The sequence below is a fragment of the Phyllostomus discolor genome, chromosome 9, assembly GCF_004126475.2.
Source record: "Phyllostomus discolor isolate MPI-MPIP mPhyDis1 chromosome 9, mPhyDis1.pri.v3, whole genome shotgun sequence".
Lineage (NCBI taxonomy): Eukaryota > Metazoa > Chordata > Mammalia > Chiroptera > Phyllostomidae > Phyllostomus > Phyllostomus discolor.
In genome coordinates this window covers 33,728,758-33,756,532 of record NC_040911.2, presented here as the reverse complement: position 1 = coordinate 33,756,532, position 27,775 = coordinate 33,728,758, and the positions used below count along the sequence as shown (strand labels likewise).

Below are 27,775 nucleotides of genomic sequence, written 5' to 3'. Positions count from 1 at the left end.
TACATGCCTATGCCTTGGTTTTATTCCTCTGTTCTTTCTCATAACTGAACATACCTAGAATAGAAAAGAGAAAGGGTCATGGCAACAGATGAAAAGTATGTTCCCTTCACTTGCCATTCAGAGCAACCCTTCAGAAGACTGTTTTATAATAAAGAACAGCTAGAAACAACCTGCTTAAAGGCCTACCTGTGAAACCAACTTCTTTGACTCTAAGCCAGATTAGGACACCATGAACTGATAACTCAGGAAAAAAAAGATTTTAGGGCCTCAAATAAAGGAGTCGGACCACAATGAAAGTCCTTCCAGGTGATAATTGCCACAGAAAAATCAGACAATAATATTTAGTCACAATTAGAAAGTATAACGAATTCCATATATTTCTTCACATTAATATTGCATAATCTTCACATTTTAGTCATTATTATAGTTGATAACGTTTCCTAGATGTAAGGAAATTTAAAATGGTTATTGTTTCTCTCTATATAGGAATATCAAATTGTTCATAAGCTCTTTTCCCCCAAAAAGATGCATATAAATTGACCGCCTGTAGAGCCATACTTTGAATGTCCTCAAATTATTTAAACAGCTTAAAACAATTTCAGCTGCAATTTTGTTCAAGTTTCATCATCTTTTCTAAACAGATGGTTATATCTAATTTATTGATTTCCTATTTGGTTATATTGTACCTATAACCATTTTTTTTAAAGAGAAAAGATTAGAGGAAGTAGGTTAGCTGAAAATATGATTTACTAGGACTTATTCCTCTAAGAGGTACGTTCAGAAACAGATCCTGAGTGGGCACACACCACCTAAAGGCATAGGGAAGGTGCCAGAAACACAGCTGGGAACAAGACAGCCGACTCCATCCTAATGGGGCTCTCCACACTTCACATCCACAGCTGGCAGGCAGAAGATCTTCAATACCACCGTAAACTGCTTTTATGAACTAAACTATCTGAGTACATCATTTTAGTAAATCTTTGAGGTTTCAGGGATGAGAAACCAGAGTGTAGTTAGCATGCTTCAAAAATTATTGAACGCCATAGCTGTAAGGTTCCTGGAGATCAATTCGTCTGGCTGTTCGTTTCCTTTTGAATATAAGCACTAATTTTTAATTTATAAACAAACAAAGCTACACAAAAACAGAACTCTGTGGACTCCTTCCACATATCTGTAATTATTTTTCTTTTAGCACAGGTTAACTAATATACTGTATGTTGAAAGAACCACTTTGAATTCAGAATGCTTTTAAATATTGGCATATTATAATGATCTCAACATCTAAACTAACTTGAAGAACAATGGCAAATGTGTGGTGTAAACTGACTTATGGATTTATGTACCAGGCAATAATTCTGAGGCCCGTTAAAGGAAAGAACCAAAAATTTCATCCATTTCTTCCACATTTACTCCACGGACCAACTGAAGGCCAGAAATGACCGAATCATCTTCCCGAGGCCGTGCCACCGACTAGCGATGCAACTCACTTGACCACACTGAGGCCTAATGGCTTCCACCCAAGCAGCATCCACAAACATCTCCTTTGGTGCTACTGACAACCTCCCTCCCCAAGAGTACAGTTCTCATTCTCCTACAAAATTCAAAAGTAAGCCCTCTGTATGCCATTTACAGCATCTTCTACTGCATTTCAGTAGAAGAAATGCTTGGAAATGCTACAAATGCTTTTCTCTTTCCAATCTTATGGTAGATAAGAATTTAATGAAAGCTAAAATGTAACTTCAGGGCAAAAGACAAATTTTGTTTTATTGTACTTTAGAATGTTATAGCTATCCTGGCCTAAAAGTACCTAGAATTCTGTATAATATTTCTAATGCAACATGGATCTATCTGGTTTGGGGAAGAAAAAAAAAGTCCTTTTATTCCTTTTCACTCTGCCTACAACTATAACACTGAGATAATAGAGATCGAGCCTTAAATTTCTAAATTCAATAGAGGTAGAGTCACAAGGGGACTGAAAAAGCATTTGTCTATACAAGCTAATACCCAATATGTTAGTCCTTTGGGCAGTTTACATTGATTTACATTTAATTGTATAGGCTGATGTTCTCATATTTTCCAGGACAAAGTTGTAAAAATGAAAGGATCAAGATATACTCTGATATGAAGCCAAAAGAAGAAATAAGAGTGAAGGTTTCTGTGTACCTACATGATTTCAAAGAGGTTTTTTTTTTCCTACTAGAAATTCACATTAGGAATCTTAAACCAAAATTAAGAGCAAAAGTGATAAAACTGTACTTCATCTGCTTTCCCTCATTTCCCCCAACTGTTCACAAATTACTCTGAGAAACAGAACGAAAATGAAAAGCATCCCCTGGCACTTAAATACCTTTCACCTACTCTGTAACGAATTTGGTTTAATTCTCCTTCATTCAGCTGGCCAGCAGACTTTGTCCTTCCGTCTGTCTAGCAAACATTTCACAATTTTTTCAATGTTTTTGTAAAGTGGTGGGGGAAAAAGAACCACCTCATTAATTTCTCTTACCATCAAAGAGAATAAAACAATATTTTGACAAGGATGAAGCAATGAACACTAACGATTATCTCATATTATTTTTTAAAGTATACGTTTCCTGAAGCCTCACAGAAAAATGCACTTTAAAGAAAACCTACTGGTCTCTTATGTGAAGGAGCGGCCTTTGGATAATCGAGAAACAAAATATCAATGGTTTTAGGGCATCCTGAAAAGGATTATGGGGAGGAGACATTAATAAAAACCTTTTTTTCCAAAAAACTTGAAATGATAGATTTATACATTTTCATTGCATTGACTGAGCTATTTTAATCACTCTTTAAACCAGGTCCCTGTATTAGTTCACTCAGGGCAGCCATAACATAGCCCCACAGACTGGGTGCTTAAACAGCAGAAATTTATTTCTGATGACTCTGGAGACTGGAAGTCTGAGATCAAGGTTGGTCTTCTCCTGGGCTATAGATATGGCCATGTTTCACCCCCCCCCCCCCCCCCCCCCCCCCCCCCCCGCCGTCTCCTCACAGGGGTTTCCCTTGGGCAAGTATGTGTCCCTCTGGCCTTACTCAGGTCACACTGGATTAGGACCCACCCTGATGACGACACTGACTTAATTACCTCTTTACAGACCCCACCTTCAAATACGTCTAACACCTCATTTCCAAGTGGTTCTACAATGTCTGGTTTTCTCAGCCAACATTACATCTTTATCTCCAAGGTCGGGAAAGACTGTGGGAAAGTCAGAGAAAGTATTGACAAACGACAAAACACACAACACTTAGTGCTAGTCAACAACACTTAGTGCTAGTCGTGGTCTGATCTTGGTGGTTTTGTTAAGGCTGCTTTCGGGTAAGGTCTGAAATGGACATTATAAAACAAAACACAAGGGAGTCGGAGGAAGAGCTGCGACACGCAGATGGTGGCCGTCACCAGTCGCAAGCCCAAGGGTCATTAAACTGTGCTCAGTCCAATTCTCAAAATTCCTCCAAAGTCCCCATTTCAAGCAATAGGAATAAAATATTGATCAGAAGAGAAAAAAAAACTACCAAAAAAGCATGAAATTCGTAAAAGCTTTACAGAAACTACCAGTGGAAAATCCTAATATATAATATTATTTTGGTAGGGGACCATATCTCTGAGAAAAACCAAAGCAAAACAAAATCCACATTCCGGGGTAGTATCTAATCACATGTTAGCAGGGACTGACTAATACAGTACATACTGAAAGAACTCTTTGAATTCTCTATACTTTTAATACATGCATTTACACTACCATAACAAACTTATTTCTAATCCTACAGAATGAACAAAATTACAGGAGAAAGATAGAATCATTTAAGTTTTCACATCCATCCCCCTTACCAGTGAAAGATGTTAATTAAAAAGAATCTTGACACTCAGTGGAATCCGTCCACAGTCAAGCCTAGGGCCCTATATTTAAGCATCTCCCTACATCTAAGTTATATGCTCTTTCCAAAGACAACAAATAAATTTAAATATTTTTCATATTATTGGGCAAATTACAAATATAGGTAACACTGAACTGTCACTTTTGTCACTCTGAAAGACTTGTTCAAAAGGATCATGATAATAAAGTTGTTTGTCATTCCATAAGTTACAACAGTTTAGCAGGCACTGCATGCAAGGTCTGAAGCGACGGTTCTCATCCTTGTTTTGTTCAAGAACCACTTTGAGAACACAGCTGATGATCTAGGAACCCTCTTCTTGAGGAAAAAAAATAGATATACTTGCAAAATTTGGCATTTCCAGGAAATCAAACACTCCTATAAAAAGTGCTCATGAATCAAAACCTCTGACTCAGATAAAAAAAAAAAACACAACAAAGCCTAAGTTAGAAGATGCCAAGTAGAGTTTCTTGCCCCTGAGCCCTCCTCACCTTAACAAAAAGAATTGCCATGTAATAGGATGAGAATGCCAAGTTTTTAGAATTGAATGACTAGGTAACACAGTTTCAAAGGTTTCTTTCTGCCTCTTTACACCATTCTAATCCCATATGGAGGCCACTCTGTTAGCTTTGTCTGGTGGTATTAAAATAATTATGTCTTTATCTTTTGAAGTCCAAGCAAAGTAAAAAAGAAAAGAAAACACTGCATGTTCTCAAAAACAATGAACACTTGACATAAAAGTCAGATACAACACTGCGAAACAACACTACTACTGCCAGTGAGTTGCACGATTAACGCAATTTCCTTGACATATTCTATTTCATTCCTTTACAATTAAACACTATACCGAAAAACTAACACTCAAAAACATGTCTTTGTCACAAAGAGGACATAATTGACCCAGAAAGTAAATTTAAATGTCTCTTTTTAAAAAGCAGTGGATATACACATGTCTAAACGTCACAGTTTCCAGGGCCTGAAGCATTTTTGGAGCTACACAGAGGATGCAGAGACACAGGGCGGTGTGTGAGCACAGACTGCTCCCAAGGCCAGCAGTACGTGCCCTCTCAGCCCTCATGGAAGCGAATCTGAGTGATGCTCCACATCTGATTAAAAACTCTTAGGCTCAGATATGCAAAGAGGTGGTATAAAGTTCTTCATCATATTTATGAAGAACTATATCCTTCCACGTTTTTGAAACCTTTTCTTTTCAAAGGAAAACCTCAGCTAGCCTGGGGAAAGTCACAAACTGCTTTGAAGTTCAGCTTCCTCAACTGTACAAAGGAGTTTTAAATAGACAATTTCTAAGGTCTCTGCAAGCTCTAAATAAAGCATTTCTAGGGCCTTAAAGTCTTTCATGAATGAGGTGGGGCTTACAGCTGGTCACGCCAGCTTAACTAAAAATCTATCAGTCTAGGAAAACAACCTTTAAAAAGTTTATAGCATGTTATTCTATATATTTTTCCAATAATTCTTGATCATTGCTGCTTTAATAAGGTGTCTCAACCTCGTATATTTTAGTGGCTAAGGGCCATTCTTAGGTCTAAAATCAGACTTCACACTCTATCAGTTACTCAGGAACCCAGGATTTCCCCCTGTAAAGGATCTGGCCAGACATCAGGGACCAGGGCTTTTTCATCGTTATATACTCCATGCCTAATAAAGCTTAGGGCAGCACTCAGACATCCAATAAATGCTTGCTGAACGAACCAACAAACTTAGGCGTGACTGTACTGCTATGTGTTAGGCAGGAGGAATTTTAAAAAAGAAAGAAAAAAGACAATCTGACTATGGGTTTTCCCCTCCCTAGAAAGTGTCCAGAAGTGGGAACACAGAAGTGATAAAAAGTGCAATGTGCTGTGATTAAGGTGCACATGAGGTACACATATGAGGCACAATAATAACGAAAGAGAAGAGGGATGCGTGAATTAATGAGAAGCATAAGCAGTACTGCTGTGAATCAATGGGTGCCTTCCAACGTGAGAAAATCAGCTATTTGGGAATTATGCATTTGGGAATTATGCTTTATGCTTCTTTCACAGGTCATTATGAGGGTGGTTCAGACACTTTTTATTCTTTAAAGTGTTTGAATCCGAGTAAGAGCCATAATATGAGGTGCTATTCCCTCTACAGTATCAGGTCTTTAAAGGTTCAAGTTATAGGTTTTAAATTTTATATACATAAATACATATTTAACTTGGAGTAATGCCATAAAGTATTAAATGTCTTTAATTGTGGCAAAGAAAAGACTTTTAGGCAAGTATTTGGGTAAAACTATAAGCAATGTTTTAACACAACACAAAATTCCAAAAGTAAATACAATTAGAAAAAGATTGATCCTTGCTAGCAATCAAAGATATAAATTAAAGAAGCCTTGAAATGTTATTTTATGAATGTTAAGAAAGCAGGATTCTTTTTGTTGTTTTCAATACATATAACACACGATCGTGGAGTAACCATGTAGGAAATGTCATTAATTAGGAATACATTTTTGGAAAACAATATGAAACACACAACAAAAGCAATAAAGAGGTTCCAATATGCTCTAAAAATATTCCATAAGAAATAAAAAGAAAAAGATGGAAGCATTAACTTGTTCATTTGTCATTATCCATATTAATCAAAAAGTAAACAAATCCAAAATGATCGAATCACAGAAGAATGCTAACAAATTCAAGTATATTGATACAATCTAATATTGTGTATTCAATAATTTATGATCATCAAGACACTGCAGAAGCAAACAAAAAAGGTTATTTAGAAATGTACAAACTATGAAATGTCACAATGTACTTTGTAAATAAAAATGAAGTAGCATAAACCAACATTTGCTCTCTTGGAGCAGCAATGCTTAAAATAAATGATAAGCTAGGCATGCTCCCTACTCAAGAAAGATCATATGCAAAATTAAAAATTTGCCAGTGTAGTACAAGTATGCAAATTCATAGCATTAGATAATTTTTCCCATGAGCATAAGTCATCTTTCAATGTCTAGCACACATGCCCACCTCTTTCAGCTGCCAAATCTCACAGCAGAAAGTAGCATTTGCTCCAACCTCTGTATTTCCAATGCATTCTGCCTAGATTTCTCAGAGGCATTAATCAGGGTCTGTGTAGGGAACCCGCTCTGACTTGCCTGGATGGAAGGGAATGGTACCCCTTCACTTCTGCATCTGCCTCCACAGGGAACAGATGTGTAATTGGTGCTTCCTGAATTTAGCTATTTGAAAACAAAGCTAGAAAAAAGAAACCAAAGAGGCACTGGAAATGGAAGTGGACAGTTTAGGTTCCCCTCTGTACCAATGGGTTATAATATTCGAAAGAAAATAAACCTATGCAGTTTTTTCTTTAAAGAAAAACAAATTCACAATAACACATTCAAACCATCTCCACCTTAATCAATAAAAAAGAGGGATCGGAATGAAATATCCTAGAAGCTTCTGCAGTGTATTCTTATCTAATCTGCAATTTTCTCCATATCTAAAGTACCCTGCCCTGAAACTTAAACCATTAAAACAAATTTACTATAAATGGCCACAGAAATGAGAGATAAAAATCACTTGTAATTTTCTTATACTCCTATAAAGGTTTTCAAAACTTGATAAAAACGGCATTTTTTTGTTAATTTCCTTTTATCCAGAAAAGAACACAGAAAAGATCACAAAGAAACCTTGCAAACAGCAAGTCTCAATTTGCATATCCTGTTCCCAAAACTTCATTTGCACAAAACTTATCCTAAGGAAATAATCATGGATGTAATAAAGATAACACTACAAGGATGTTTATTCCAGAACTGCTTGTAGTAGCAAAAAAGCTGGGTGGGTGCTAGTACGTGTTCTATAAAAGGAATTTTTTCTAATCGTCACCCAAGGATATGTTGTTTTGTTTGTTTTGCTTTTTTTTAAAATTGATTTTAGAGAGAGGAAGTGGGAAAGAGTAGAGAAATATCACTGACTGGAGAGAAACATCAATCAGTTGTTTCCTGTCACTTGCCCTGACTGGGAATCGAACCTGCAACTTTTGGTGTACAGATGATGTTCCAACCAACTGATCATGCAGCCAGGGACTAAAAGGACTTGAAAGACCAATCATTTGTATAACGTACCTGCCACATACAATTTTAAAAGATAGTGAGGAATATTTAATGACACAAGAAAGTGGGTCCATAATACAACATTAAGAAGAAAATGCACAAGTGGGGGGGGAGTAAATGCAGACTACCTATAATTGCACAATAAATAATTTAAAATATACTACAAAACACAAAAAGAAATGCGGAAAGAAATGCACATAGAACTCAATTTTGAAAGAGGAAAAAATTAAGTTGAATCTCATTACTCATGATAGTTATGTTCTATCAAGTCACTTTAAACACCGACTTAGTGAAAATATGTAACTATTGCTCCTAGGAGAGAAGCAGAGATCCTGACAGCTTCTGGTCAGAACACTTTTGTCACTCATCAATATATAACCTCGTCTTACGTGTGTTTCTGTTTAAAGACATATATATTAATTGTTTAGTCACTTTCCAATTATATGTATCTAGAATACCTTAGTAGTTGGCTTTCTAAAGATTTTATTTTATATCTAAACTTTTTTCCTCAAAGTATTCCAGAACTTACATATTACACACACAATTTTAAACCACACACATACCCCAGGCCTGCCTAGCTATGTCACATGACCCTTGTAGCTATTTATGTGGACCCTCCTGACCACACATAACTTAATTTTCATCAAAGCCATGATAAAGGCAGTGGTAAATTTTCTGCCTTTCAAAGTCATCTGCCACCCTGTGAATTGGGCATTCTTGACCAGAACCCTGTTAACTTATAGGCCTCCAAAAGGCATCTGGAGACTTGACTGTGACCACACCTGTGATTTATAAACAAATATACCTCAACACATTTGGGAACTTAATCTCACCCATTTAATACCTACGCACATATTAACTTGAGTAAAATGTTATGTTTGCCTGAAAGAGCAGTTGTTGGGATTCAGAGTTTTCAGAAGAGAAAGAAAGAACTGTTGAATTACAAGAATAAACTTTCCTGGACTCCAGGAAAGTAAATTGTGTAGAATGAAGCATATAAAGTTTACCAAAGTCCATCTTAAACATGAAAGGGTTCTCATGTCCTGACTGCTTGAGAAGGATTCCAAATACTAAAAGTAAAATAATGACTTCATGCTACAAAGACCTCCTACTTGAGCCATTATGAAAATCTTATCAAAGCCAAAATTAGCCACCTGTACAGCTGTTTCAGTTTTTCTCTGCCCTTTTCATTTCTACCAACATGTCTTCTATTTCTCCAAGTGCTCAAGGGGGGAACTGGCAATGGAAGTGCGTGGTGAGGAGCTAGGCGTGTTCCCATTTCCCAAGGCCCCCTCTACTCTGCAAGGAAGGCCCACAAGTCAACTCGCCATTATCATGAACCTGAAACCCTCTCTCTGCCATGAAATTGGCCTGTGTCTTAGTTTTCCAGTGAGAAGACAGAGCAAAACCTAGTGGTTCCTCTCTCTCTCTAGGGGAATACCTTATATTTTCCATAACCACAAAGTGATGAGTTAATTTTAGTGGAATAAAATATTATTGTTTTACTTTATTAATGGAGAACTGAAATCCCAAGTGTTTGGAATTGACTGACTGCAAAATGCCTAAAGAATAAGAAATGAAAAACTTCAAGCATAGGCTGGGCATGATCAATCTCTGCAAAATCATTCCTGAAATGTTTGTTTTGTTTAGCTTGTCCTATCTAGAAACACAGAGGACAAACCACGGACCAATACCCTTGCTTTCCAGTCCCATATATGCAGGCCTGCAGTCACGGCTGTGGACCCTGTGCAGGACGAGAGGCCCACTTCCACACTGAGAATCTCCCAGTGAATGACAGTAGGTGGAACCTTGTGGAAGAGCAATTGCAGAGTAGATTATTTTGTTTTACATGAATATGCAAATTATTCCCTTGCCTTTTTAAATCAAGAGTTTAGACATTCAATGTAAATTAAATACAGAAAATTTCAAACTTATCTGTGGTTAGAGTGAAATAATAATTAGAGGCCTATTTATTGGCTTATATTTGTGGGCAAGGTGGCAAAGGGTAAAGGTAATGGCTTCAAATTACTTATCTGAGAAACTGAGATGGATATTAGGAGGAAAATAAAGTATAAAAATAAGTTATTAGTATATAGTGAGCAATGTTAAATACCTAATAATGCTTAACATTGCAACTGAAACTGATCTTCAGATTATAAAAAAATTAGAGCACAAATTTGAAGTCATATAAAATAATAATACATACAGCAGAGCTGATTATAATCATCAAAACTTGATTTGCCTGGAAAGAAAACCCTGTTTTCACTAGTTACTTAATAGCATGTATGTATAGTAGGGGAGTACTCAGGAAATAGCCATTTAAAAAAATAAATGAAGTAATACAAGTCAGTGCCATAAGCCCAACTGATAAATCTTTATTGTTTTAAAAAATATTTTTGGCTCTGTAGTATGAAAATGGGCTACACAATGAGAATACCAATGGCCCAGGAAGACTTGGAACAACACCTTTTCCAGAAAACTCTACCAGCTGTGGCCAGTGGCATGATGTTCTTGCAGTATCCTCTTGATGCCAAGTGGCTGTGACATTATTCTGTCCGTCTCTCCAAGAAAAAAATCCGTTCCAATCAGCTATATTATTGATTTTGTTACTGAAACTGATTTGTAAATGAAGATAGACTATAAATAATATTACCAATAGTTTCTTTTGATTCTGTTGGTACAAATACACCGACATGAAAATATTTACCATATTCATTAAAAGGTTTCCAAAATAATTGCCGGTAAAGAAATTAACTAAAGCAAAAATTAATTAAAAAGTGCACAGGTATTTGTTCCATATCATAAAATCTGTTACATGAAAGCGGGGATTATAACTCTTGATATCTTGAAATCAAGGGCCATTTACAGATAATATTTAACTTTCAACTTTCTTTAAACATACTTTTAAAAAACTATAAGTGATCCAAGAATTTATGCTAAGTGTTTTACACTGTATCCGTATCTTCCCCTTATCTTACGAAGCTGTTATCAAGTAGCAATAGTCCTAAAATTAGGTCATGAGAATAAGTAAATGTATCTTCATCCAAGTAAAATCACTCTCATTCTTGTAGTTAACATATTGAATTAAACATATTTCAATTGGAAAAAAACTAACTACCTAAACAAATATATATGCAAAAACTAACTCACCATAATGAAGTATACTCAAAGAAAGTTCACTCCCTTCCCGGCTCACACTGTGATTTTTGAAAAGCTATATTACATTTATTGGAGAGGCATTTTCCATGGCAACAAACACTTGACCTGGAGCCAGGAGTCCAAGGTTACAATCCTTCTTATACTACGCTTCAGATGTGCGTCTTGGGCAAGTCATTCAATCTCTCTGGACCTCGTTTCCTTCACCTGTAAACTGAGAAGGCTGTGGTTCAAAAGCTCTGGAGTTCCATCCTGTTCTAATAACCTATGAATCTGTGAGAGAGAAAGTTCATAAATATTCCATAATCTTCCTTTTGCCAAAATGTTACTTCCAAATATAGATAACCTTTCATGACACAAAGCAAATGTTATGACAAGGTACTTTCCAATTAATGCAAATTTTAAAGTTACTATTTAAAACAATTCAAAAATAGAGCAGACTCTATCAAGATGTTGTGATTTTGGAAATTTCAGAACACAGCATAGGGAATCACATGCCAATCAAAAAAATCTGAATGAAGTAATTAAGCATGAACTTTAGAGAGTTCTGGAATACTTGCAAATTCCTTCTATTCCTTTCAAAAGAGGCTTTTCGAAGAAATACAGTGAAGTCATCAAACAGAACCCATCAATTAGATATATTTAAAGTTTAAATTATTTGCTCTCCAATCTTAAAAGAAAAGTTCATTCTCACAACAAAGAAATTTATATCAGTTATTCAGTATACCTTTTTTGCTCTCTCTAACTTTAGGGGCATGACCCACGTCACAGAACTCTTTGATGAAAAATGAAAATTCAAATTTAGAAAATTATTCACCCTGATCAATGCATAGTCTTTACATAAAACTATATTCGCATTCATTAATGGTATTAAAATAGCAAAAGTATCCTACTACATTTTGTAAAGTTGTTTTAAAATAAATTTTGAATACAAATGGGTTCCTGGTTAACTTAAGTCCCACATGACTTATTTAAACTGAGGAAAACAAAACAAAGAAAAAAACCTTCCACTATGTGGATTCCTGAATTGAAGATTTATTATAATATAAAAGCAGTAACCAGAACTTTTAAGAAATGAAAAATGAGTAGAATACATTCTCTTAAATAGTATCCTCATGATATTACTTCATTCACAGGGCTTAGTCACAAGTTTTCTGCTCTGAGATTTTGAGTGTGAGATTCTTGAAAAATCTTACTTCCTGCCAGCAGTCAGTTCCCATTAGCATATGTGGGGTAAGAAACTGTTACATGTATCTTATGGGCATCAATTAACCAGGGATTTTTCTTCCTCCTAGACAGGTGGTTTGCACTTATATTTTCATCTGAGATTGAAAAAACACTATCTATAGAAATTATGCACAGTTATAAATGTATAGATATGATTTTTAAAAAAATCACATACATGTAACTACTTAACAGCGAGGCAGTCCACAGGATGAGCGACTACTCATCTGTTTCTGCGGCTCAGAGCATCTGCGCCATTTCACGGATTCTTGTTTTTGGCTTAATCAAGCTATTCTTTTTAAAGCTATTTTCCTACATTAATGGTAAGTATCAGAGACAGCAACATTTAAAAAAATCACATTTGCATCCTTAAAATAATTTATAATTTTGATTTAGTATCTCTAATTGTATTAATTATATCATGGGTAGCACGAGACTATTTCTTACAGCATATCTAGTTACATAAGTGTTTTAGACAAGATTATTTTGGATATAAGCACAAAAATCAAAATTATGCACCAAGAGGCAACCCAGTGCAGCACTGATTAGAAAACACGTGCATGCACACACAAAACTAAACATTCGTTTCCAATTCTGATACTTTCTTAGATGATAAAAAATCTTGAAAATAGTAAAACTTGAAAACCCCACAAGTCTGACAATTAAAAATAGGCAAAAGTAGAACACAGTATCTAATGTATTTATTATAATATGCCTCATAAAAATCTAGCACCGTTTTTAGACTATAAAATCAAGGTTCATCAATAATAATGCATTATCTGGAGCAAGACACCTAAGAAAACGAACCTAAGTCCACAACACTTCATGCTCAGTACCTACAGATACTGTGTCTGAAATGCTGAAAAATTAGTTGATGGTCGGTGTGACAGCAAAGTCTGGAATGAGAGATGGCGGGCACATCAACACAGAAACTGCCGAACTGGTGTGCATCGTGACACAGAAAACTTTCGGAGCACCAAGACCTAAGGACTTAAAAATGACACAACACCAAATAAGGAAAAGCCCAATGCAAAAAACTCGAACTGACTAAATGAGTTAATAGGACTATAATATGTATGCTATAACACTGATAAAATATTGGTACAAACCATGTATTTACAAGTAGGACTCATTCCTCCAATGCTTAGGTGTTACAAATAAGCATATTAGTTCTCCCCAGTTGTTTAAAGAGGAAATCAGTAAAACAGAGTAACAGGAAAGACTGCAGAAGGCCGAAAGGCAGCTGTCAAAAGAGGTATGTTTCTCTTTGAGAAAAAAAAGTGCAAGTTTTTTTTGCATTTTAATTATCTAGTCTGAAAAAAAAAAACAGGTGAAGACTACTAATTATCACCTTCCAGCCTCACTAACACTTTGTAGTCTAGCAAAAGGGTGAAAAGAGGATGAAAAAAAAAAAAAGAAAAACGCCATACCACTCCAGGCCATTAAAAAAAAAATCAAGGCTTTCTCTAGCATCCTTGCAACAGAGACTGCTCCATTTATCTTCAAAGAACTTTCTTGTTTACAATACAAATCTTCTCCTCTGCTACAAATTAAACCCAATTATCTGGCGAACAGTTTCCACAATAAAACCTGGTAGACAGTGGAAGCAGTGCCCTTTCCGGTTTTCCCCCTCCATTTGACAGTCCGCAGGTTTCCAAAGCGAAAACCACTCTTACTTATCCCATTAACACATAGGTGTTGAGAGGGCATGGAAACCCCTGGAAAGATAAATGGCTTCATTTTCCTTGGACCAGGCTATTGGGACAACCTCCAAAATCTGAAATAGTGTTGAAAACTCTCACTTGCTTATTTGATTCATAAATCTTAAAACTACTATGGGAAACATAACTATCTAGTTAAAAGCATCATTAACTCTTTCTGGTCAATGGAATCTACAGTCATTGGTGTACTTAGTCATCAATGAAGGACAAACTGCAAATATTCAATTAAATAGATCCATCTGCTGAGACAGCAAGTAGATGAAATGCAATCACGTACACTTGAGTCCTAGCCAATTCTACCTCACCCTGAAAGACCGGGGCTAAGCTTTTAATCAAGCAGCTGCTCAAAGAAACATGTATGTCCCTTTCACAGTCAAACACAGCACCCAGCCAAGGAGGACTTCCAGAAATTCAAGTTTATTCTAAGTCCTCAAGATGCATTTGTGCATGCTGGGTATACACAATGCACAGTTACAAAAGTGCAAGCTCTAGTTTATTCTGCAGTGGCCAAAGGAGACATGGAGTTATTTGTAACACCTAATGAAATATTTTGCAGTGGGTAGATGAATTATCAGAAGGTTTTAACTAGCCATGTTCTATTGTTGTGAACTCTGCTGTGCAAAAAGATTAGAGGCACTTTTAATAAGACAAAGTCACAATGAGAAGAGAATAGCTTTTCCCAAAATTTTAACTTAAACTAGATGCTGGAGTAATGTCTAAACAAATAAAATTTCCATTTTTTCCCTTAGAGCCTGCAGAATTCCATTTACCTGACCAATTGAGAAGTGCAAAAAAACGAAACCCACATACACTCATACCTCAACAGGCTTTGTTTTCACTGAACATTAAAGCATACTTTGACAACACGACAGCACTTCTCCAGTACTAAAAGCAGTATGATTAATCTTATTAAACCAGCATCTGAACCGTGGCCACATGTGATAGGAGAGTAATTACTCTCCTGCTAAAGGCGCACATACCGTATCTACAAACTCCTATTTTGGAGCTCAAAAGAAGAAAAAAAGAAAGTTTACTCTTGAAACCAGTGACTTTGTATTGGCATTAAAATGCCAATACAAATTAAGAAACCTTTCCATAGAAACAAGATTCCTATGCAGAAAAATATGAATTTTAGGTAGATTGGCCTGGATGGCAGCTTTTTTCTTTTGATTTTTAACACTGTTAGGGGACAGAAAAAAAGTGTTACTAATAGACAAAAAACTGACAAGGAAATCGGTGAGGCACCACCTAATCCTAAGTGGGGGATTCCTCTACCTCCTCCTACTTAGGAGTAAGGAGCAATGCTCTCCCCCTTACACAGGCTGAGAAGGGTTTCAGGAGAAAGGTTCACTGAGCTTAAAGAAAATGAAGAGGGGCTCTTTGGCCATGTCTCCTTCTAAGGATTGTAATAATAAACAAAACAAAATGAGGGGAAAGATACGGAATGACCACCTAAACAAGACATTTTGGACAATTTTTCTCAAAAACTGGGGAAGGATTTCTTATTGCAAATCCAGCAACATTCAAGGCAGAACCAAGTCTTAGGTTCCAGGTGATTTCACAAAGAACTGGTGTGAACATCTCTTTGTCACTTGTCTCTACTACTCTGTAATGTCAAACTCTGAAAAATAATCTTCCATGGTAAGATAATCGGATCGGGAAAAAAGCTTTTACAGTTCATAAAATCATGTATTCTTATTATCATTAAAAGTACATAAATAGTGTCAGCACTTATAGGGAGTTGTTAATTTCTCTTTCATATGCCAAATAGTGTCTTCAAAAATGCTAGTTAACAAATTCTATCTCCTTCCGTTTTGAATGATGGGCCAAGAATTTACATACCAAACTTCTGGAGAGAATCATTTTTGACAGGAGGAATTGTCATGGCAAGAGTATACAAACACAGGGCCACATGGTGTCCCTTCTTGAGATGAGGTGAAAGGCAATGAACTTGCCACACTTAGGAGTTTATTTCCTTTCTGGATCATGAACTTGATGTTGCCCGAGTTAACATGTGAAATAAGAACATATTCACACTGCACTAATTACACACGGGGACCTCTGCTGTTATCTCCACTGTGTAGCACTGTCCTTCGGTTAATTCTGCTTTGTTTCAGTGTCAGCCAGGGACTAACGACCAGCATTTCCCTGTATAAGACTATCGGCCACATTCTTTCACTGCATCAATTATTTCTTGAAGAAAGAAATAATTTGCCACCTTTGCCTTCGTTCCTCAGTGCATTTGCACCAGCTCTGCAACTTAGTTGGCTGATCCACCTCAGCAATAGTAAGAGTTACAGAAGGAGGGTAAATAACATACAGTTGTCCCTCAGTGCCCATAGGGGATTTGTTCATGGGCCCTGGCAGATACCAAAATCAAAGATACAAAAGTCCTGTATATAACATGGTGTGGTATTTGCATACAATCTACGCACATCCTCCTATATACTTTAAATCATCTCTAGATTATTTATAATATCTAATACAGAGTGCTATGGAAGTAGTTGTTACCTATATTGTTTACGAAATAATGACAAGAAGAAGATCTGTGCATGTTCCGTACAGACAACTCTCTTAGGTCTATACACAGTACAAGCCAGCAGCAATAAGATAGAATTTAAAAAAAATATTTTCCATCCATGGTTAGTTAATTCCACAGAGGTGGAACCCAGAGATACCTAGGACTAACTGCACATGCTATCGAGGAGCTAAAAAAGGCTTCTGTAAGCTATAGTCGAAACTAAGGCAAGAGAGAGGTGGCCAGTCTCAGCCAAGTGAATAGGACAAGGCTGGTTTATGGAACCTAGATCACGCTTCCCCAAAATGTGGCTTCTCTTCACCAAGCCCGTCTACATGGTCCATTACATAGCGTGGGCAGCCCTCTTCTCTGAATTCTGCTGCAGTAAACGAGAAATTCACCTTAGCAATTACATCACGCGTTTATGTTAGGTTCAACACTATCCTTCTTTGGACAGCAGAAAGGCAGCCTCAGTCTACCTTTAGCTCCTCAAGAGCACATACAGTTGGCTCTCCACATCAAGCTGAACAGGTTTAGCATGGCAGAGAAACTGAAGAGAATGGTAAGGAGAGCACATGCTGATCTGACACTGCAGTCACGAAGGTGGACCTTCCTGCCTACGGTTCTAACGGGAAGGGAGTTCTTATCAACTTTCCTATCAACCCCCAAGGCAAACCTTCAGTGGCTCACCTGGCCTACTTACAGGCCTTGCAAACTGGCGAGACAAATACTGCCAGGGAAGGAACAATAGAGCAGGACTTCTATTATCAAGTCTCAAAGCCTCACAGCTGGGCCCCAGCCTCACCCTTCCTCCCGGAGCCCGCTTGCTGACCTAGATGGAGACACATCTGAGCTGGTGAGTCACACTGCAGGTACCCATGTGCCCCTTGCCCCTGCCCCAGCAATGAAATCTCACAATATTTCTTTTCTCCTTGGTTTCATCTGGATTCTGAATGTTACTTAATGTAAACTTGAAGTAGAAGTGGCTTTTTAAAAGGTTGGAAAATATGTATTTGAGCTAATAACACTGTCCACATTCGAAGAAAAAAGAAATAATTCTGTGCTATAATTTGTGTGAGCCAAAGAATCTTAGGAATCATCTAGTCAAGACCTACCATTTTATAAATGAAGTATTCCAGGTCACAGAGGCAAGTGGTGTGTCTTTGATATTAAAAACACTGAATTCTTAGATGTCTCAATCTACCTGAAACTTTCTGAGTAAGAAGCATCAGATGCAGGCAGAGAGAACACTAAATGTAAATGTCAAGAGATGCAAACTGTGGTTTAACTTCCTATGGTCTCCATTAGTCATGGAGACTAAAAAAAGGGTGTTTACTTTCCTTAAGCCCAGTTTACTAATCTGCAACATGAAAAGACAAAAAACTTGAGACAGATGATCTCTAAAAGGTTTTCTTCTTTTTTTCAGATCTAAGTTCTGTGACTCTTTACCAAGAGAAAATAATAAAAAATGTAAATAGCTCAAATGCTTTTTACAATTAGTTTAAAAGTTTAAGCTAACCAAGTTTTATAGATGTACACTTAATTTTATGTATTTTACTTCCCAGCTTCTACCACACATACATATTTTTATATCTACAAATACAGAAGGACAGGTTGACCTTAGCATTTGAGGGTAACAGACAATAAGCCTGACGATTAGCTGTTAAGTGGTAGCTATATTTAGCATTAAAGAAACGCACTATCAGTGCACTGCAAGTATTTGGAAAGTTTCGGCATCAGCAGATAGCGCATGAATCATGTCTGTGTCACTACCCAACCACTCGTCTAATCTCTTCCTCGATGTCTCCAGAGCTGGTTTATTTCATATTTCAGCTCCCCAGTCACAGACACTCCAATGAACCAAAATAAAACCTTCTGACTCTCTGCACTCACTGTTCTCAAACGGGTTAGTGATGTCTGGCCTGCAGAATCCCACACCCTGGTCTTAAGGAACAGAAAAGCCTCCATGCAGCCCTCAGCAGAGAGGACACCAAATGGCCAATGAAAAGGCCAGACTCAAATTCCTCTGAAGGAGGCAGGGAGGTGATGGATTCAGCACAAGGCTGTGAAGTTCACGTAAAAATTCACTGAAGCTTCAAACGCTTTTAAAAGGAATTAACAGGCTGGATAGGAAAAATAAGTTTCTGAAGACTACATCTTGGTGCTTATTTGGTCATCTTCAGTGTCCAATAACCTTTACTTCCCTAAAGAAGAGCATGGTGCCTCATGTAATGTCTTCCAACTGGTAACTCAAGATTTATTTTAAAAGAAAAAAAAAAACCTTCCTGGGGATCACTGCCCACGTTCAAAGTAGCAGATTTACAAACTCAAACAAGCAGATTAAAAAAAAAAAAGAACTCAAACATGCAGATCAAAGCCCACATTCTGAGACCCTTATCTCCGAAGATTGGTGAGCAAACAGGCAGAGCCATTAAGCCAGTGATGGGGGTGGAGGACTGGGTGGAGGTGAACCAAGGGGGGGAGCCTGGGGACATCTGCAATGGTGCCAGCAATAAACATAGAGTTGAAAAAAGAGAGTGCCCGCTAATTCTCTTAAGGATGAAAAGTCAATACAGAGCAACTACCCAGGAAAGAAATATCAAGGATGCTAAATTTGCAGAATGAAAAAAATGTTAATACATTCATCACTTTTGCTAAAAGTTAAGAATACGAGAAGGCTGGGTTAAAAAGAAGGAAGTATTATTCACAGAATATGAAGACAGTAAATATTATTTCAACACAATCCATTTTTATCAGGCCTTGAGTAAAAGAGTGAATCGGGTGCTGGGCTGGAAACAAACTGTATAGATTCTATGGCAGCGCTGTCCAATGGAAATACGACATGAGCTCCACGTGTAACTTTAAAGTTTCTGGTAACCAGTTTTTTTTAAAAAAGGTAAAAAAGAAATAGGTGAAATTAATATTTAATAGTAAAATTTGTTTAACCTAACATATCCAAAATATTGTCATTTCAATATGTGATCAATATATTTAAAAGAGAGGTTTTACATTTTTTTTTGTACTCAGTCTTCCAAATTAAGCCATGTTACAAATTACAAAGGCTTGATAGCCACGTGGGGCTACTGGCTACCATACTGAACAGAACATTTAAATACACGCACTGTTTTAATTGTCTCAAATGGAGAATTGTCAAAATATTATGACAAGCCAAAATAGAAGGAAAAAAGGATGAATAAAAGGGCACATGTTCACCAAAGATGTGGCACCCATACTCTCCGCTGCCTGAGGAGGGAAGGGGAGATAGAGAGAGATGGGGTGTAAGTGGCATGTGAATGATTTAAGTGCAGACAGTACAAAAACTTCACACCTGTGGGGACTGAAACATCTTTACTGTGGGCATTCATACAGCTCCCCTTCCTTAGAATACTGGATGAAATGAGCATGATTTATAAAAATACTACAGAATTAGCTCTGAAAAAGAACAGGGAATATGAACTATCTTCCTTCAAGTTTTTAATGATGACTCCTAGTACATATAAAGTTACTCCTCATAAAAGACTGAATTAATTTACACAAACCCCAAGAAGGCAAAATGAAGCTATGCACTTTCTTTTTAAGAACACCATGGGAAAATTGACAGTATCTTTAAAGGGAAAAAGACTATGTAAAGCAAGAGCAGTCATTTGGAAAGAAGTCAGATTTCATAGCTTTTAGTAGTGTCATCCTCTACTCCAACAACTAAGATGTTAGGTGAACAAGAGAACCAGATCCTAAAACATGTCCAGATACCCCAGGCCTACATCCACACATTACTAGCTTTTCCCACTGATTCCCCAACCTTCAACTAGTACAGAAACATGTATTCAATAAGAAAAATAAGTCATTGCATTTTTCATAACTAGATCAACTTAAGTTTTTATTTGAACTTATTTCTTAACTGACAACTGATTAAATGAAAATAAAGCCTATTTTATTGCTAAACTGTGTTCTTCTCCTTTAACTTCAATGGCATGTAGCTGTCAAACATGGATTTTAATCATGACTCACATATCAAACTGTACGTAGTTCAATGCTGACATTATCTAGATTTGATGTCAGTAAAATACGTAAGTTACCGTGTTATGAGAGGTTTTAGTTATGGGGCCTCGAAGTTTTGAGGTCTTGAATTTGTTATATGCCATTACCTTAGGCACACTGCAATCTTTGGCTCAATTTGTTCATCTTTAAAAAATAACTGTAACATTCTACATCTAAATTGCAGACTTCTTTTATAGTGGAAAACAAACATTTGAGAAATATCTTACAATGAACAGTGCTAAGGTTTGCCTTCTGCATTTCAAAAATGTTCAGGCTTCCAGTTGTTCTCATCTATTTTCCTACCCAGCCTACGGAAGGGATATGACAAACCCTGAGAATAATAGGGCCCCTAACTAGTCACGTCAAAGTTGTAAGCGCCAACACAACACTTTCACTATTAGAAGATGTATCTTGTCTACTGAAATTCACTGAGTCAATAACTTTGGAATGCCAGGAGTTTCCAGCCTTTACTTGAAGCCTGGGAACCAACTTAATATCCTGGAAAGAACTAGGGTTACTTGGAGTACCGGCCTCTGGGCGGCAGTTATGGCTGAACTATTTTATCAAGGTCACTCCTAACCTAGATCCCCCACCCACAAGGTGCCCCTGTGATCATTTCCACTAGAAATGCCTGCGGGAGGGGAGCAAGAGTCATAACTCCTGCTCTATTCTTCAGACCCGCCGGCCTGGAAGGCGCAGCAATGTCTCCGGCATGAATCATCATGCATCGTGCTCCTCGGGGGCATATGCTCAGCACCTATCAGTGACCGGGAGGGGAAAAGCAAATTAGTCAGCCCTCCAGATTCTCCAACACAGGCCAAGCTTTCCTCCTGGCTGGTCACCAAGCTTCCTACTGGACCTTGGTCTCTTCCTCAGGGAACTTCCTGATGTCAGAGACCAACTGCAACGTCTTGATGACCAATCTGCAGGCCCCTTTGGAACCCCACGGAAACCACTGCTGCTGACTTACTTGCCAGCTTATCCAGTCTGCTCCGAATATCCTGACATGCCTATGTGAATTAGAATTTCTACAGTGACCATACGTAAGAGAACAAGTGAGATATCTGAACTGCACTTCGCCTTCTATGTTCTGGTCTAGACTTGTCGAACGTATCAAGAAAACAAGTAAACTCAATCTCAAAAAATGAGAATACTGAAATTTTGTTAGGTCAGTTTGTTTCTTACACTATATCCTTCCCTGAGAAGGCTTGCCCGTTATTGTGACACTTTTGGTGTTAAATGGTGATAATAATTGTCTCTTTAATGCAGTGGTTCTCTACTGTGGGTGATTCCGCCATCCAGGTAATATTTGGCAATCTTTGGCAACATTTTTGATTGTCAGAACTGGGGCATCTAATGGTGGAGTGGATGCTGCTAAACACTATTCAATGCCCACACATCAAAGGGCTGCCTGGTCTGAAATGTCCACAGTGCCGAGGTAGAGAAACCTGAGTTAAAGTCTTCGCTAGACAAATTCTTTGAAATTGTACTTACTTTTTAATCCAAATGACCTAGATTTGCTGGCTGAAAAGGATGATTTGTTAGGAAGTGACCATGGGGTGATAAAGATAGGGTTTAAAATAATAAAAAAAATCTGAACTAGGTAACTTTGAAACCTAAGTGTCTATAAGGATGAAGGTGATAATTAATGATATATTTGTATAATGTTTTACATGTTGCTAACCATTTTAACTTATTTTCTGTCCAAACTCTATGTGTTATTTTAAATACTTCTTTGATGAACCATTTTGGGTCTCACTACATGGATTTGACTTAGTACAAAGAAAAGTTTCTCAAGAAAATATCTGTTTCATAGAGTGAATGACCAGGCACATGCCTATTTTAGAGAAGAATTCCCAAAAGGCCAGACGATGAAAGGAGCAGACACCAGAGGTTACTGACCTTGAAGCTCTCCATATAAAACCAATCAATAACAAAGACTATATGCTTCACAATTTTCCGAACTAGCCTCCTATTTGTTAATAGTTTTCCACTACGGCTCTGTTTGTCTTTGATCCTGAGCACACAATCAATAACACAACAGACACTCGTGGTCTGAATGATTCAGAGTATGACCTCCTGACTCTGAACCAAACCATACCTTACCAAAGGTATCTTAGTCACCTGAAAGAGTTAACAGAGCACAGGCAAAAGAAATAACTGTTAGTAAGAATAACCTGTCTTAGGGATGAAGTGGAAAGGATTGGAATTCCATCTTTTTAAAAACTAGATTACTCCAATTTTGTAGGCAGAGGAGGGTTCATTAATCAGCTTCATCTCCCATAACGGTGCCCACAATCCAGTGTTTGTACCCTCCCTCCCTTCCAAATTACAATATATTTAAAAGAAATCTTCTAAATTTCAAAATCTGCAAAGTGGCTTGTTTATCTTATCATTTTTCTCATATTGATATTTAATATACCCTTCAAATTAAAATTGATTGCTACTACCAAAAGGAAAGCAATGACACCCCAAGAGAAATCCGTTCACCTGCTTGTAAAAACCAGAGTGTTCTAAATAAGGTTAAGTGAGACTGGAAATACTGACCTCAAATTAAGTGAACTAAATCTATACAGTCAGACATGGGATCCAAGGGGAATTTGGCTAAAGGAAAAATATACAACTGGAACAAATACTGACAACCATCAGGTGAGGGAATTGCCGTCCAGGCTGGCCACCTGGCCCCTCACGTGACCGTAGAGAACATGCAACTGTAGCACTGCCCACACTAACTGCTTCACTTGTGAGCCACTTCGAGGAGATTTTATTATATGTAAGAGCTCCTAGAATACAAAAGAAAGAGGCTTCATACTATGTAACCCAGGGCCTAGAGCTTAACATCTCTATACCATACACCTTGTTCATGAAGCGTTTCAATTACCAAGAAAGGTCTGTAGCCTTAAGGTAAGATTAGTTACACAGATGTGTGCACAAATCCTGCTGTTGTAGGACGTGGCCTGAAAAATACTGACCTTTTGTTTTATTTTGTGCTATTTTTAAGATAAAAGTGACCAGTAAAATGATAATCACAGACCTGAGAGAAATCTCGGTAAACCGCATAGTGCAAGCCCTGCATTTTACAAATGAGAAATGGTCACAGTGATACTACAGGCATGGTAAGCCTATACTGCAGTTAGTAGACGCACCGACTCTGAAACCCAAGTTTCCTGACTCTTGGACTATTGTCCTTCCTAGTAGGTTAGGCTGCCTGTCACCTAAATAATAGCACAATCCTGAGAAAAAAATTGAGTTTTTTCATGTATCCCAGCCTAAGCACTTTGACTTAATTTGTTTTAAAAAAAAAGAGCAAAGAATAGCGGTGCTTTATCTCCATCTTTATTTAAATTTTATCTGTCCTCCTGCCAAGTGCAGGGAAACAGAGACTTCTTCCTTTTCTGCCTTTCTCTGCTGAGTCTTGTTTCTTTCCCCCAACGATACAATTCTATCATTCAAGAGTTGTCCGTATGATAATCAATATTCACACATCTCTATGTTAAACAACAGAGAGCAGACCAAGGCTGAAAGAAGAGTAAGACATGAAAGGACAGATGTGCAATAAAAAGATGAGTTAGGAACAGATGCTGACTGTGCCACCAATGCACTGAGGCATATTTACAGCCGAGCAAGGTGCTCCATCTTCTATCGTATATACGATGCTTAGTAACATCGATATTGGTCTTCAATCTTTCAATGTAAGCAAAGAAAAAACAATCAACCTGCTTCAAAAGAAGACTGTGAAAAAGAACGAGTTCCAAAGATCTCATTAAGAAAATTCACAAAACAAAGAAAAAACTAGGCGAACCAGTGTTCTTTGCTGTTTTATAGTGCAGTACATTTAAAGTTTGATGAGCACTCTGTGTGTGTGTGAGTGCTGACTTTAGGTTGGGAGCAATGTGAAGGTCATACCAGGTTTTGCTGTGTTTGGCATTTTAAGAATAAAACCCAAACAGTGCACCTAAGGGAGGCTTAGCCTGTATACCTTAATGGTTATTGATGTATTCCATTACTTTGTATTAAAACTGGCCTTTTATTCCTTAAGATCGTTCATTCTACAAAGTCCAGAAGTTAGAGTCTGATTAAACGGGAAACTTTTAAATCTCAATCGCTTAAGAAAGGATTAGTTCTTCAATTACTAGCTAAAAGTTACTACCTAGCTAAATTATTGGCTAAAAGTATATTTTGTTATGTTAAAGAAAAAAGAACTTTCCAAATCTTGAAAAACCACTAATTACATAAACATAGTGTTTCCCCCTCATCCCCTGACATGACTAATTGACGACAGTGGGGGCAACTTCCTAACCCATGAGAAAATTCAATACCAAAAAGTAATCCCAGGAAAATAAAGAATTTGAACCTTCAAGAAAATTTTCTCACATTAGCAACCAGGGAACATAATGCAGCCAGACTGCGTAAATGAGAGGAAGAGACTTTGGGGCAATTTCTCTGGTGCTTTTCACCAGATAAAACCACTATCATCAAGGCCGGCTTTTCACAGGGAGGTAAACACAACCGTAAAAAAAAGCCTTAACACCAGAGTCTGTGTCCAATTCATTTCCTATTTCACACACTGCCTAGAACAGGACCTGCACTTAAGAAAGCTTAATAAGGAATTGAAATGAATGAATGAACAGAATATTCAAGACGTAATCAGATACTGACCACTTCCAGCCTGCTAAGAAACAAACGGATTTCCATCAGTAATTAAATGCCGTCTACTACACAACTAAATTCCTCAGAGATTAAAGTTCTGGAATTTGAGATCATCAAGTTTTCCAACTGAAGGAGGTATGAATAATTTATAAAACATTTGATGATGCCTTAATATTGGGCAATATTGCATGGACATTCAATAAATGATCTACAATAATGCAAACACATTAAATGACATTTTTGCAATTTAGATACACTAAGTCTATTGTGTCCTAGGACAGAAACTATAACTCAATATTCATTCTCACCTTCTTTCAAAGTAACAGAATTTTTAGCTGGGTCCAGTACAGCTCAAAATAAAGAGTAATTTCCCTGCTTTCCTTCAGGTTGTTGTGCCTCAGAAGAAACCCCTGGCCAATGGGGTGCCAGGGTGTATGTGCAAATTCCAGGTCATAGGGTGGGGACTCTTTTGGAGAGGAGGTTGGACAGGCAAGGGAGAGCAATGGGGGGGAAATGGGGACAAGAAAATGGGGAAAACTGAACAAAAATAAAAAATAAATAAAAAATAAAATGGAGGCACATCTCTGCCTTTCAGTTGCTTAGGTGTGGACTTGACTGTTAGCCACCTTAGACTGCAAATGAAGACAACTGTTTAGGAAGGCAAAACAATAACCAAGAAGGAGCCTAAACCTCTGAATGTCTTCATGGAGCAAAGCCATCCTACCTTCCCCTGAATGCCTACTTCTAAATGGTTAGCTATGAGAGAAATAAACTCATTTCTTAAGTTATTGTTATTTCTAGTTCCTGTATCACAGCATCAAATTTGTATATTACCTAATTCATAAGCCAAATGAACAAAAGCTGCGCTTTTCAATTATCCATACATACTTGATCTAAATTATATCACTCTCTCACATACACGATTAGAACACTAGACACAGACACACAGAAGTCTGTAGAACGTGTATGTGCAGGATCCAATCATTTTGACATGTCACATACAGGGATAGGTCCAACGTGATTCTTAAATGCCCTCTCCCCAAAGCATTTTTCTGGACTGGATGCTTTAAAACATGACTAGTTGGGAACTTGCACAAAGAAATTACAGAATATTCAATAACAGAAAAGAAACAGATTATGATAAGGTATATATATCACTTAGATTTCCTCAAAAGTTTTGCTGTAACATATTTATAAATATAAAACAAATATATGCCTGTTTATGCCCGAAATTGATATTTCACCCAACAGTACATGGCTAGACAGCCTGTGTGTATGTAGAAAACAAATATGACCATAATAAAGAAGACAGATGAGCAGTAATATAAAAGAGAAAGATATAAAAGGCAGGCATGATTTATGCCCAACTCAGACAGAAAACCTATGGAACTTCATCGACCCCACCTATCTCGTCCTACACTGTAAACCTAAGAACAAATGAACAGTAAGCGAAGAAATACTCAGACACAACACTTCCTAGAGAGACATCACTCAATCAAGAAGATGTCTTATCATTTTTATTTCCTTTGATAACAATTTCCTGATTAGACAATTAAATTGTTTGGCAAAGGTTTCAGCCCTCCTCAAGAAAAAGCCCCTTTGGCCACAGGTATTAACTTTTTCTCAAGGAATGTGGCTGTAACCATAGGCACAGCGACAACTTACAGCTATTAGGCTCATTATGAGTCAAGGACAAATAGAGAAACCCATGAAGCCATGGGGAAACACTAATGTTATTCTGTGCAGTTTCACATAAGTGTCCAGTACTTAGAATGTGTTTTACCCAATGACCAGCTTTAAATCAACTAAAAACAACCACAAGAAATCCTTAGCCTTCTGGTTACTGAGGGGTAAAAGGTCAATAGAAAACACCTAAATAAACTAAATTGTCCAGCACATCATTACAAATGACATGTGAAAACATGTGAATGTTTTCTTAAAGAAACACATATTTTCATCTTAACCACTCTATTTAAACTAGTCTCAGGGGCCTCAGAGACTGCCCACTCACTGAATGCAACCTTTTCATTATGTCTCATTTTTCTTGGCCTCCCCGCAGTATTTTAACTCCTTGGTCATTTCGTCCCTCAGGGGATTTTCTTTGTCCTTAGCTTATGTTGTACCGATTTTCCCTTTAGCCTCCTTCAGCGCCACGTCAGGGCTTCCACAGTTCAGTCCTCAGCACTTTTCCTCTTCTCTAGATTCTCGCTCCGGAAGCACCAATTCAAAGGTGTGGGAGTCCCAAACCTTTTTCCCAAATCTAGGCCCAAGTCACTGCTGGTTAATGTCCTCCCCTTGGTTATCTTCACAACAGTCAACATTCTTTACCCTCTTTCATTAATCCAACAGGAATCTACTGAGTATTAACTGTGTGCTGGGATTAGAGTTACAGAGAAAAACAAGGTCACTGTAGTGCCACAGAATGAAACCACACTCATTAATGAAACCACCGAAGGTTTAACTGGGGGCAGGAGAGCACAT

At 37.4% G+C, this 27,775-nt stretch overlaps 1 protein-coding gene and 1 long non-coding RNA gene across 3 annotated transcripts in view; both read right to left on the bottom strand.

The window, feature by feature from the left end:
- The window catches only part of CDH2 (cadherin 2), a 209,720-nt gene that overhangs the window by 126,327 nt on the left and 55,618 nt on the right, over positions 1–27,775 (bottom strand). The gene's annotated exons all lie outside the window — the stretch shown is intronic.
- On the bottom strand, positions 14,113–18,927 carry LOC118496686. Its single transcript, XR_004899243.1, has 2 exons — positions 14,626–18,927; positions 14,113–14,586 (listed from the first exon to the last, which is right to left on the bottom strand). It is a non-coding gene; the product is annotated as an uncharacterized LOC118496686 (long non-coding RNA).